We start from the raw sequence: 14,378 nt of genomic DNA, 5'->3' as shown, positions 1-14,378 counted from the left end.
AGAGGTTGCACAGTCCTTCTTTTTGGCAGGAACCACAGGTGGAAGAGGTGTGTCTGCTGGTCTTTTCTTATATGGAATTGCTTCCACATGTCCAGTTTTTGGATTAATATAGACCTTTTTCTGTTTAGGATCTGGTTTAAACAGTTCTTCTTGTGCCACAATCTTCTTTGTCTTCGATTTTTTTGGTGCCAATAGAGGTTGATTAGTCTTCTTTGCCTTGTGAGGAGTGATCGAGTCCTGTGGCAATTTCTTCGGTGCCGCAGGTGTTTTAGGCTTGTCTGTATCATGCCTTGGAGACTTTGGTACCGATTTTGTAGATTTCGGCGTGGAGACAGGTTTTGGTGGGCCTGCGGCGCCGGAATCTGGTTTCCCTTCTTTATTTTTGGAACCGGAGGGTTTCGGAGTCTAAGCTTTCGGGTCCGGTACGGTTCTTGGCTTTGGCACCGATGTGTCTTTTAATTCAGGTGCCGAAGGGTCTTTGGTTTTGGGCACCAAAGGTTGTTTTGGCTTCGGTGTCGAAGAATTCTTCGGTGTCGAAGGATATTTCGGTGCCAATGGAGGAGGTGGAATTGGCACGTGATGTTTTTTCGGCGCCGAGGCACCAGAAGGCGTAGTCTTTTTCCTCGGAGCCGAGCCCGAAGGCGGGGCGTCGGAGGGTAAATTTCGGTCTCGACTGGGCCCCATGGGCGGAGTGCCGACCGCTGCTTTTTTCTTGGGTAGTGTATGTTGTGCGGGGGCAGTGGTACTCACAGGTTGTCTAGATGGAATCGAATCGTCCGAGTCCTCTGCCCCCGATATGATCTGGAGATCAGGCGAGTCTTCCTCGGTGCTGAGTGGAGCCTCGTCTTCGGAGATATCTTCGATTGGATCTTCGTCCTCGGGGACGTCTTCTTCGACGATCTCCTCCTCAAAGATGGCCTCTGGTGCTGGCGCTGATCTTCTCATTTCGTGTCGACGGGCCCTCCGATCCCGAATAGTTTTCTTCGATCGGAAGGAGGCACAGGCTGTGCAGGTCGACTCGTCGTGTTCTGGCGAGAGACAGAGGTTGCAAACCTCGTGATGGTCGCTATGAGGGAATTTTGCTCGACATACCGGAGTTCTCTTGAATGGAGTTCTGTCCATGAGGCGTAGGCTGTACGGCGCCGATAGGCCCAACGGCCCGCGTTGACGCACCGGAATGTAGCTGGTGATGTCAAAAAGTCTATTCGATGTCTAAATAAGTTTATCTAAAGTTTCTCGCTTCGAAAATGCCGAAAAAGTATTTTCTAGCCGGAGCGTAAAACTTTCATCCGAACCCAGTGGCGGAAAAAAACTATCTGAGGATGGAGTCGATAACCATGCGCAGTATTGTCCAAGGGAGGAGTCACCTATCTCGTGACTACAAAGACTTCTTCCAAGAAGACAACAACCTGCAATTATCCGAGCCCAACACCAGGTGGCGATCTATTGCTAAGTGTAGGATCTGCAGATCATATGCCTCGAACATATATGTTTTGGAAATAGTGTGCATGTTCAGCAAGTGGACAGAAGCGTATCCCACCAAGAACTGTGATGCACAGACTGGGACCAAATGCCTTCTAAAAGCTTTCATTCCGCGATATGTAAACAGTATCAAGGCGCTAAGATGACAGAGTTAAACGCTCGCTGCTCAGACATGCAGTTGTCACTCACGTGTTCCATTTCAAGCCAGACCGCGTCAGATTTAAACTTTAAAGACGGTAAATTGAAGGTAATGACAGTCATTTCATTAACCTAGGAAGGATGCGAGGCTGAGCCACGCCTTCTGAATTTCAAGCTTGTGATCTGCAGCTTGGAACAGATGTCAACAGAGAGCACGCTTAACTTACTGAGCCATTATATCGAAGGTGCTACAGCACGTCTTGAGGATTCTAGCACTTTCAGTTAATGGGTACATTGATTTCCTACTGTTCTACAAATATTAAAATGTAAATGTCTAACTTCTTCCATAGTTTTGTATAACTGCTTTCAGATAAGAGCCTTTTGAGGAACTTGATTCAATGTATAGATATTCTTTTGAGGGTTCTGAAGAATTCATTTTGGGGGGAAAGTCAAGCCTGTTGTCGATTTTTAAAAATATATTGTTAGAGTTATTTTTCCGTAACTATTACGAAGGAGCTAGAATGGGCCATAATCCCCTGGCATCCCAGGCTGTGAAGTAAACATGACCTCTCGACAGGTCTTGCAGCTTCCAATATTTATTTATCAGATTATCTGCCAAGCGTAGTGCACTTGCAATGTAACGCACCGCATCAGATCGGTATTGATTCAGCAGTCAGTGACAGGCGAAGCTTCACAGGGGCATGAGAAGCTGGACTGCCTCTGGGTATCTCTTGTTGCATATTTCACACGCACACACAGAAGCGTGCATTTTAGGGCGCTCACTTCCACCGGAAGTCTGCCTCTATGTATTTTCAAAACGGGCATCCCTGGTAATTTAGTTAGAGACATCAATAGAATAGGCAAATATACATCACACCGGGGCGCGAGGCGCAGATTCGCACGTGATTTGTTTTACACTTTAGCGGCATCTCGGCAGACATGCGTTAAGTAGTAAGCAAACAGCCCCGCCCGCCCCCTCCATCTCACACACAAACACTCCCGACATCCATTAGCAGAAGAACTTGCAATTTCGACACTAGGCGGTTGGCATAGGGAGAGGTGCGGAGAAGGCAACCTGGCCATCAAAACTCACTAACTATATATAAATATAGTTTGAGACTACAGAACCGGTCATTTTTGAAACTTTTTTTTTTAGAATGTAGGTCTTTTACACAAAAAGCTCTAAAGCAGAGTTAAATGTTCTACACCATGTTAGCCTACTAACCACCAGAAAACAAGCATCGGCATAGCCAATAGGTCTTGCCTTTGGGACCTTATAAGTGTTTAGCCATGCAACAGTTGATGTTGTTGCACCAAGGATAGTGTGCTGCATAACTAAATACTTATAAGGTCCCAAATGCGAGCTCTATTGGCCATGACAATGCTTGTTTTAATTGATTTTATGATGAACATTCAATGTATGTTTTATTAAGAGTAAACACTGTATATTGTTATGCATCTAAATATACTAATTACATCTGTATTGCTTATTTAGAATTTCATTTCTTTCTTTATTCCTTTGTTAATTGTCGTGATATTGTTGACATAACGTTCCAATTGCAAGTGTGTATTTGTGTTTGTTTATTTACCCAAAGGGGGTATTTTCTGCCTAAGGTCCTTTCTGGTACCCTTCTCCTTTGGTGTTTGGGCCCCTCTCTCATTTTTTGGGACTAATAATTAATGGAAGCAAAACTTAGTACATGGCTATCCACCCCCACCGAGGATTCAGAGGAAATATTTCACTCAAGGGGGTAAAATTAGAGCAATTGTAAGACTTTAACTATCTTGGCATACCGTTAACCCAGTTCCAACACCTGGGTTAACCAGGTTGTAAAAAGCACACTTATTTTGAAACATAGGGCAGCTGCTATTCCAAAATCTGCTAGCAACACCAACTTGCATCCGGTCTCTCCCCTCCGAGAGGTTTGGAGGGCCCAAGCTGTAGCTGCTGCTACGTATGATGCACACCTTTGGGGCCAGGGAAATCTGAATGGTATGGAAATAGCTGAAAATAATTTCCTGAGAGCCACCCTCAAGCTATCGCAAGGCACTCCATTAGTCTTTAAATAAGACTTATCATTACGGCCTTTAGTTTCAATAACCCGCCGTAACCAAGTTCTTTATTGATGTCGTGTATGGTCCGCTCCAGAACTTAAACGTTACAGGGAGGGCTTGAGTGATGTTCTGAACAGATGGCAGGATGGGATGAAAATCCAGTGGTTGGCTTATGTAAAGCAGGTTTTCAGCTCCAGCAGCCAGCATGGTTACTGGCTAGACGTGCTTATTGGGAGAGCTCGGAGATTAAACTATGTAACCAGATAGGTCTTTGGCACGTGACTGAAAGATTCGAGTTTAAGCCAGTACCACTGCTTGAGAAGTATTGAATGAGATCTATTCTCCATTTACCAAAGCACTTTATATAGGGTTCAGGCTAGGTTGACTCCCCTTGCTACATTTACATCCAAATGGAAATATGATCAAGGAGGATCCAAAATGTGTCCTGCATGTGGATGGGGTGAAGAAACGCCTGTTCATCTTATGTTCTTTTGCTCTACCTACTGCAAGAAGCGAAAACACGGTATAGCTCCCCGATGTCGTTATCTAGGTGTTCATCCGTATAAGATAGCATTGAGGCTCTGTAGAGCTGATTCTTTTCCTGTTATAATTTTTTTCTATAGCCAAGTACCTCAAAAATATCTGGCTCATTTGATACAAAACCCTTTCGAACTCTGACCCAGATGCTTTGGCTGATCCATTGATAGGCAGCACCTAGGCTTCGGATTAGCAGGAAGTCAACAATATTTCATCATAGTTCAGGGGGTGAGGGATGTAATGGGGGGGAAGTGCTTGGAGGAAGGGGGCTAGTACATGGTATTCTAGAGGAGCTAATTGGAAGAGGGGTAGGAAGAAGTCTTCTAGGTGCACCAGCGACAACTCTTATGTATTGTCGGGAAGTCACTATGACACTATGAGCAGGTTGGGGGTCGAAGTGGTCGAGTGGGTCACCCACTGGGCAGCAGATGGGGATTTATTCACTTTTGCTTTGATAAACTATTACACCTAAAGACTCTTCACCTGATGGTCACTATGCAAAACCATTCTCTCCAAGGCGCTCAGAGAACCCAGTCTCAACTACAGAGCCATGAACCAGCATAATATATTGCAGGTCCCATAACACACCAAGAAACATTAGTAACCAAATCTGATATCAAGTCTATGCTTCTTAACTGCAGGTCAGAGTTAAGACATGCAGCGGACATTGCTGATCTCATACTCGCACAAGATCTCTACCTCCTAAATTAATTTAATATTTATATGGCACAACAAATCATCCCCTGGGGGATCTCTCTGCGCTCCGGAGGCAAGCAGTTATTGATAATATGGTTGAACAAAGCTCAATAAAATAACCAGCTTTTAAGATGTTTCTTGAATTGTGCCAGATTGGTACATGTCAGGATATCTTCTGGCAGACCATTCCAGTGTTTCGGGGCTAGGTGGGAGAAGGTGCCGCCCCCCAATCTTGACTTTTTTGATTCTTCGGGGACAGAACAGTTTCTTAACTGAAACGTGGCTCGATGACACCTCTCCCATCTAAGATCTTCTAGTTACAACCAACTATGACAACCTCAGATTAGGGAGATCTGGAAGCGCTGGAGGTGGAAAAGCTTGTATTTACCACTCCATGCTTACCCTGAAACATGCACAAACTGCTCCACTGCCCTCGTGCAAATACCTAGGTATCGAAATATAGAGCAATGACAAGACTGTGTGCCAACGCCACATGTTTTTACCACCCCCTCGGAAACAACTTACTTTTCATCTATCAAATAATAGAGACAATCTCCTTTAACTCAGACCAACACACCAACCAGATCTTCAAGAAGATTTCAATGATATCTGGAACAACTCAAATGACCCCATTTTGAAAACCTTCAAAGCCTTCCCCTCGGACCTCAAATGTACCCAGTCCTGTAATGGCCAAACACACAATAGAGGCTCCACCCTTGATCTAATCATAGTCAAAGATGATTTCACACAATTGGGATCCATATCTCTGTGATGGGTAATATCACTGCCTAACCGTCTTCCTCATCTTGGAAAAGATGCTGATTAGACAGGGTCAAACTATTAAACCAAGACAATGGTCCAGAGACCTGAGAAATATTAATCTAACCGATTTTTAACTTCTTTAGCAACAACCTCCTACTGCCTCCTACAAACATGGCTAATGTGACTGATCTTACCGAACATTCCATCCTATCCATGACAGACATACTTGATCCCATGTCTCCGAAGCAACTAAAAAGAATACCCGATAGGCATTTCAAACCCTGGTTTAACGGCAACCGTTATGAGGAAAGGCGCAACTTAAGGTTTGCGGAGATATCATGGAGAATCTCTCCCTCCTTAGCACACCTCCAGCACTTTAGGTCGATAAGAAGCTCCTATATTAAACACATCCAAAGTTCAAAAGCAGAATATTTTAGGGAGCAAGACCCAAAACGATTTGAAATAGTGAAACAACAACTTAGTTGAAAATCTAACTACCATTCGGTAGATAAAGGGCTATTGCCTAGCGGATATGATTTCTACGCCTACTTCAGGGAAAAAAAAGACTAAGAAGATTTAGTCAGAACTGCAACTCGCCTCCAGCACCTACTAAGCAAGATCCAGTCCAGTCTTCTCATTGTGCTGCACCTGGTGAGGATTCCCTCTTACTGGTTAGTTAAAAAAACAATGTTACCTGGAATGCATTCAAAATTCCAGATGACGCCCAAAAACTCAAAACATTTATATCAATAAAACCCTTCAACCACTTCATTGATCCTCTGCCTTCCAAGAACTTAGATCTTCCATACTCCTGCTTTAGACTAAGATTATCAATGGATCTCTGTCTCAGGATATGATCCCTGATTGCTTAAAGATCGGTCAGGTTACCCCTATCATGAAAAAACACTAATGCTGAACGGTCAGACCTCAACAATTTCCGTCCCATTACGAACATCCCGACACAAGCTAATTTACTTGAGAAATGCGTATACCGCCAACTTTGCAACCACATTGAGCAGTTTCTGCTCCTTGACCAACCACTCTGGTTTCAGAGTGGGATATAGCTCTGAAACGGCTCCAACATACATTGTAGATGACGCCCTGAGACTGCTTGTTCAGAATGAACCATGCCAGCTTATACTTCATCATTCTTCTGCGTTCGATACGGTCAAACATGATAGCCTCATCCCTCTTTCAAGAGAGTCAATCATGCTATGTGGGCCCTTTTAAAATGGTTTGCCTCGTTCCTACATAACAGAGCTCAAAGAATTAAAGTCAATCAAACCCCCTCCAACATCAATCAATGCAGAAAAAGGTTCATAGGCAGTCTTTGAAGAATTTCAAACTCTGTGGAATATTTTTTTTAAACTTTAAAATTGTTAGATCTACACAATATAGTAACAAATCAATCAACCTAAAATGCGTTTCGTCCACACTTGGACATCATCCGGGCTACAAATTATGTATTAATAATCTTCTCCGAATTTCCTGTTTCATCCAGCCCATTAATGAGGACGTTTTCGGACTGTTAGAGCGTTCAAATCCAGCGCGCCTTCTCTCCCAGCTGGTTCGATAAATCCCGCCATCTGAAATAAACCACAGAGTTTGAAATTCCTCAAAGACTCCCTTTGTAACTTTTTTCTGCACAAAACCATTACTTGAATAATAGATTTGTGAACATTGTTAATCGAGGCGCTTCTTTCAGAATAGATTTTAAATTCACGAATATGCAAGATCATAACACTGCAACCACCAGGACCAACTGAACACACTAAGGAATCTCAAACCCTTTTTGCCCCCGATGACTTTCGCAGTCCAGACCCTAGCCATCTCCTGGTTAGATTACAGGAGTGTTACTCTTGCTGGCTTACTCAAAAGTAGGCTGGTGAGGCTAAGGTCCACACTGAATTCAGCTGCTAGGCCAATCACAGGATCCAAAAGATTCAATCACATTGCACCTAACTTAAAACATCTAAAATGGCTCCAATTTGACAACAGGATCTAGTTGAAGATAGCATGCATGACACACAAGGCCCCGCACTATAATCCTTCAGTTTAACTGGCAAATAAACTCAAACAGTCTGCTGGTAGTCGTTCCTTAAGAAGCTCTAACTCACTGCTATTAAAACCACGGAAGTTCATCAAAAAGAAAACTTACGGGTGCTCTGTAAGAGGTACTTAAATGGAGAACACCAAAGGTCAGAGGTGATGAACGATTTAATGAGTAGATCGGTAGCACAGACCACAAAGGTACAAAGCCAATGCTTGTCTTTCCAAATGTATACATTCCATCCTAGCAACCACCCCACATTCCAAATTCCAGCATCATTACATGGATTCATTACATGGATCCTGGTGCACTGCATCATAATCTAGATACAGAACACCACATCACCTCACTCTCCCAACATCTCATAATTAATAAAGAAAGAAAAACTAACATGAGATTAGATAAAATGATATGAACAGATAATACTAATAGAACTATAAACAGTTAAATAAACAAAGGCATGGTTTTAACAAACAATCCTGGAGATCGAGTGGTATTTTTTTTTAACGTTGTGGTCTACAGATGCTCTCATGTGCAACACGTGTTTCAGTGACATCCTCTCCACTGGTTTGGCATCTGACAACCCTATTCAAGTCCCAAACTCTGATCACTGGTTTCCACAAAAACCTTAATGACCCTGAAAGGTTGTCTGATGTTGGAGTTTTTCCCCATCCCTCTTTGGCAACTTAATTTTTACCCAATCTCCTACATGCACCACTACACTTTTTACCACCATTCTCCCGTCGTACCACCTTTTCCTTTTATCCATTTTCTCTCTCTCTTCGTACTTCGAATGCAATCGCCCACCACCGTCCTTTTAACATCCATGTGGGTGTCCCCTCTGTATTGTCAACTCTTTCTAAATGTGCACATTCCATCCTAGCAACCACCCCACATTCCAACTCCCTGCATTACATAGATACCGGTGCACTGCATCATATCTTTGACACAGAACATAACACGCTCCTTATCTGGTCTATCCCCTAGAATATGGAATGCACTCAGATCAAACCCCTCGACTACCTCCTTCATAAAATAAGTAAAAATGCATCTGCTAAATAGATTCCTTCAATAGCAGACCTGAAGCCACTCAGCTTGACTATGTACCTGGGGGCACCTCTAGATCTTAATCTGCCAGACTGATTGTTTTATTGTATCTGTACTGATTCTTGCCTATTACTTACTGCTTTTCTCCCTGTATGTATAACTTGCTTGCTATTTGTACAGTGCTCCGATACCATGAAGAGTCATGTCTGTGCTATATAAAACTCCTCAAAGAAATAAATAAAAATTGTTGTCTGCCTGTTATATAACAATTGCCTCCACCTTCAAGTTATCCTAGAGTCCGGGTGTGGGTCAGTTTTGCACTAATTTGATTCAAAAACATGCTTTTTTGTAATGGCTTGTGCAATTCAAACAGACAGGCTTTCACCCTTCCATTAGATCAGTCTGCATTTGATATTGTGAATAACAATCATCTATGGTATAAATTAAGTGAGATTAAGTGAATCCACCTCACTCTTAATTGCATTATTATAAAATGACACATGGGTGAAGATCCAAATGGGCCAAGGTGACATTTTTGGCAAAGATTTACACCAGAAATATACTTAAATAAGGGTAGATTTTGGTTCAGCTATTATTTGGTGTGTGTGTGTGTGCGCGTCTGTCAATGGCTGCAAAGACTGGAGGCTGCGGTGCTGCGAGATAGGGGCTGTAGGAAAGTTTATGGTTACCTCCACTTTTTTCTTGGTGCTAAGCTGTTTTTGACTAGTCTGACTGGGATCCTGCTAATCAGGACCCCAGTCTCTCTGCTTTCTCCCTTAAATTGCTATGTTCAGTACTTGGCTACATCTAAGGTACCCAGAGCATAGGTACCCCATGGCTGAAGCATGCATTATGCAACCCATGTAAGACCATTCAAACTGTAACTACAGGTCTGCCATTGCAGCCATTGTAAGCTGTGCTAGTTGATGGAGCAAGGTACCTTCTGTGTACCCCTTGTGAAATCACACTTCCATAATCATAACCTGAACTAATTGAATGACGTGTGAAACTAATCAACCTAGGATAAAAAGTTGCACCTACATTAATATACTTGGGAACTAATTATGCTTATGTTGCAATCATAATTAACTAATTATGTGATTTTGTCGTGTCCTAAACTAATAAGCAGCTTTGAGATAATGGAATGCGGCATAAATGTGCTTTTGTTTACGTATTTTGTGGCCAAACATGAGGACAGGTGAGCATATTACGCTTAAATGTTGCTTATTTCGCTAGGTAACCACTAATAGGGAAAACTTTAGGAAAAGGGGAGGTAAACAGAAGGGTTACATTTCCTAAATTAACGTTTGTTTGTGTTTGTTTCTATGATAGGCCTCACAAGTCAAAAATGGGAACTATCAGAAAATGGAGTCACTCGATTACTGTGGCCATAAAAGAAATACCCATGCGCGAATAAAGTCAGAGTTCGAATGCGAGCTGCTGGTGCCTGGAGTGAATGCAGTTCAAGGCCAGTGTGGCCTGGAAGTCTAGATGGCTGCCAAAAAGGATGAGCACAATGGTTTTGAACGTGAGAAGATCTCATGAAGTTGCTAATTGAGAACATGACTAGGCCGGACATTGCCCAAAACAAATAACTCCTTAAAAATCTAGCTGACAGAAGAGAAATGAATATTATGACGACGAGATGCTCATCCACCCCAAATTGTCCAATCAGAACTTGAATTTAGGCTGAAAGTTACTCTTTTAGATAGATGGAGCTAGTGAAAAAGGTATAAAAAGTGCTGATTTTACTGAAGAAAAAACTTCTTCTAGATTTCCTCGAGAGATGCTGTCGGAATGCTGATTTTCCGGAGATGTAAGACTCTGAATAATTTTCTATTTCTTCTGAATGAGATCTGAACTTTAGGTGAGGTTATTAGTCAGGGAAGTTAGGGAAGTAGGAGAAAAAATGAAGTTGGGAACTATCTGTCTTTTGCTAATACTTGCATTTCTAAATTAAAATAAATGTCTATTTCTGAATTTCTGAGATAAATGAAATTAATTGTTCGAAATAAATTCTTATCTTTTAAATGTCGTTTTTGAATAAAGAAAATAAATAAAGTGAATAAACTTTTAGGCATGCTAAATTTGCTTTTAATAAAAATTAGATAAATTGTGAATTAAGCAGGTCTTTAGTTTTCCTACGCCTAATCTTTACTAGCAGATCCGTCTACCTTAGTGGTGGCGTGTCCATAGTATAAATATCCAGTTTTAGTTTAGACACTCCACTAGGATACAGGAGCTCTCCTTTGAAAAGTGTTTTGTGAGTGACTCGCTGAGTTATGGGCCCCACTGACGAGTAAATGTATGATTTTGTACTAAATGTATGATTTTGTACTTCAGGGAAAGGTGACATGGTTTTAGAAATTACTTCCGGAGTAGCGCTGCATCACTAGCACCACTTACTAAAGATATAGGTTTCATAGGATCACTGCACTTAAGGTACAGCCACCCCTCCTCCTCCCTCGACTTAATGGGAGCACTGGAAGAGCCCACCGTTATGGTCTCCATTTCCCCAGTATCAGTCTTCTGAACCCAGACAGCACAAAATAGTTGGTGCCGACCACAAACACGATTCTTCTCTCCTGCTGCTGAGCCAAGATTGAGCAGGGCAAGAAAAAACAATAGGTATCCTGTCACAGAGAGGTGGGACCACCTCCCAGACAAGATTTAGTGTACTGGGGCAGGGTGGGGGGCTTGCCAGTGCCACTCTGTCTGCATGAGGGGCACATTTGGTGTCGCCTTGCATAGTCCAGTTCAAACTAGCTCTGGGAGCCATTGGCTCCTGCTCTTGAGCAAGACTGGACAAAGGACATGGGAGTAACCTGCCCCCTGTCCAGAGCCTCCCCTGGGAAGGTCCCCTGAATCATCCCAACCCTTACATAAGGGCTTGCCTGTGGGTGGGTCTCTAGATTCGTTGTGGGACAAGATTCAATACAGCTACCACCTTTTCTACCGTCTGGGAACTCTGGATATCGCTGGACTTCGTTTGGGCCTGACTTAGTCTCCCTTCCAGTCTGCTGTATGTTTGTGCCTGTGCACCAAACAGGAACCTTACAAAGCCTGTGGGCACCAAAGACACCTGAAGGAATCTCCCTTGAAGTGAAGGAGTCACTTCCCTGCATCTGCAGGCACCGCAACTAAGCTGACTGGTCTCCTGATCCTGAGCTCCTACGGACTCTAAAAGGTTCAACAACACAGCTGGTAGTTCTCCACAGCTCTCGAAGCCTGACCTGCCCTGCCCTCTCACCAAGTATTGAGGCCAGTATCCCTCGTGATAGCAGCAGGAACCAAAGCCCTGTACACTGCGTAAACTTGCTGTACAAAGGCTTGCTGGCTTCCTTCCAAGAAGATCTTCAGGTTCCAAGTAGCCCCAACCTAGAGCATCTCCAGTGACCAGAATCTTCGGCCACACCACATCGGTTGCATCGTGGCCTGCATCTTTTGGTGAGCTGCTTGAGGTCCTCTCGCGACTCCAATGACTCCGGCCTGTGGATCCATTTGAGAGTCACCTTTGCTTTATTTGGGTTCACCTGATTGCCCTGGGCCTGCCCTGATTCTTCTGATTGCGGTGAGTCCCTGAACCTTGCTGGTCCTGACATTTCACCTTCTTCGTTGTTTGCATTCGCCAAGGCTTGTTGGTGCTCCGCCAGACACCGACCCCTCAGCAGTCAACATCCGACGTGGGACAGTTCGTGCATGGCTCCTGGTCTTCCTCAGCATCGCCTGGTCCTCACAGCTGTGGAATTAAGGTCCTCGTCAACTCTCCTGCAACTCCCGACATTGGTGGGCATTCTTCTTCCAGATCTCTTGGTCACTTCTGAGTGACAGACTCCGTTCCCTCTGCTTCCCTCTCCACTAGAATCCACCTTCGGATTCCACTGGACACTTCTTTTGCAGCGGCACTTTGCTGAAGTCGTCCTTTGGGTTTGCCAGCGATTTCCGACACCACTTCACATCTATGCACCGGGCTTCCCTGGTGTAGGTAACATGGGTACTAGGGTATCAACGGGTGGGGTAGCTCTCCAACCTTCTGTCTTCCATAGGGTTTCTTCAAGGTCCACTGGGAAGGGTCCTTAATCTTTAATACTCCAACCGCGACTTGCACGTTGATTTGTATGGAGCACACAGTTGTGTTCCCACACTGCACACGCTCTCTGTGGGGTTCCTAGTCACTCACCTTAGGCGGTTCCTTGGGGCCCCAGTACTTCGTCCTCTCAACTTTGTCTTGACCCGAGTCGTGATTCTAATACCACTTTCTTAGCATATGGTTTGGTTCCCCCGTGGTCCACTGTGTATTTTGTGCTATTTACTTGATTTCTTTGCAAAGTATTGCATGCATTGTGCATATCTCTGGGTAAAAGATATCTGTATGTGTTAGAGAGTGTCATATAATAAATATATATTTTTATAAATACCTTGTGTGGTTCTTTTTCATTTAATCTATACTCACAAGACTGTGTTCTGGTAAAACAAGCTGCTTTACACTTTAAACGAGAAAGGTCGGAGCAGGAGGGTGCTCGTTTCGTGCCCTAGCAGTGAAGCTTTGGAAGTCTCTCCCCATGTGCATCAGGAGCATCAGTAATCATGCCCAACTCCGCAAAGGCCTTAAACCTACGTCTTCCCCGCCTGAGTGACTTGGGTGCTTGCTACAAGGTCTCCTTAGCTGTTCTGCAGCAATAGTGCTCCAGCCCTCTGCTGGGGCAGCTGTGCGCTATACAAATGTGCTAACATAACACTCCTTCTGGACAAAGCCTGAAGGCTGCTCTCCACAGCTACCACTTAGAGAGCTTTACAAGGTTATCTAAGACCTCCTAAATAACCATAAGGGTAGTCTGGACTGGTGCAGGGTGTCCACTTACATAAGTGTACATATATATACCAGGCCAGCTTTTCACAAGGGTGGTGTCGGAACAACAAGAGCGAGTGTCCTCAATTATGCAAAATACCTGTGCCCAATGAAGGAATGGCTCCGGCCACACAGGAGTTCTCAGCATGTGTATCTATCTATACTCATCATCAAACATTATTCACTATTGCCAAACCATAAAAGTACAAAAACAAATAATACACATACATCACATAAAAGAGCTAAACAGTACCAACAAATAAGCCACACAATTAAAATATAAAATGGACTTTGTACAAATAAGGTGTAGACTAGTACAATAGGCTTAACAATATATATATCACAAATATATTTAAAGAATATAAAAAGCAAACTGCTGGCCTAGGATGGACAAAATAAAACAGAGTGAATAAAAGTATATGCTTCAAATATAAAACATTTATGTAATATGGGCAGGAACTTAATCATAAAGTGGCAATTAAGCAGGGCTAGCAGAAAGTTTATCAAATTGGAGACATTACAAAATGGCCTCCGTGGACTCACTCAATTGATTTGCATTCAATTGCCCAGCTCCAATGGAGAAATTGAGACACTGCGCACACAAACTTCTGCAAGGACTCTGTGAGAAGGAGCTGATGGCAGCCCGGAGCTGTCTACAGCCAAGTTGTTTGCACAATAGCATGATCCAAGCTTTCCGGGGGTGAGCATAGCAATAGGTCTCGTATTAGTAAAGTTTGAGCTATTGGTATTGTAAATTACACA

General features: G+C 43.4%; 1 protein-coding gene across 7 annotated transcripts in view; it reads right to left on the bottom strand.

Moving 5' to 3' along the window:
• Positions 1–14,378, bottom strand: part of PTPRK (protein tyrosine phosphatase receptor type K) — a 1,685,403-nt gene that overhangs the window by 1,017,502 nt on the left and 653,523 nt on the right. The window lies entirely within an intron of this gene.

The sequence above is a fragment of the Lissotriton vulgaris genome, chromosome 6 (genome assembly GCF_964263255.1).
Source record: "Lissotriton vulgaris chromosome 6, aLisVul1.2, whole genome shotgun sequence".
Lineage (NCBI taxonomy): Eukaryota > Metazoa > Chordata > Amphibia > Caudata > Salamandridae > Lissotriton > Lissotriton vulgaris.
Note: the sequence above shows the minus strand (reverse complement) of the source record. Positions and strands in the feature narration are given on the sequence as shown.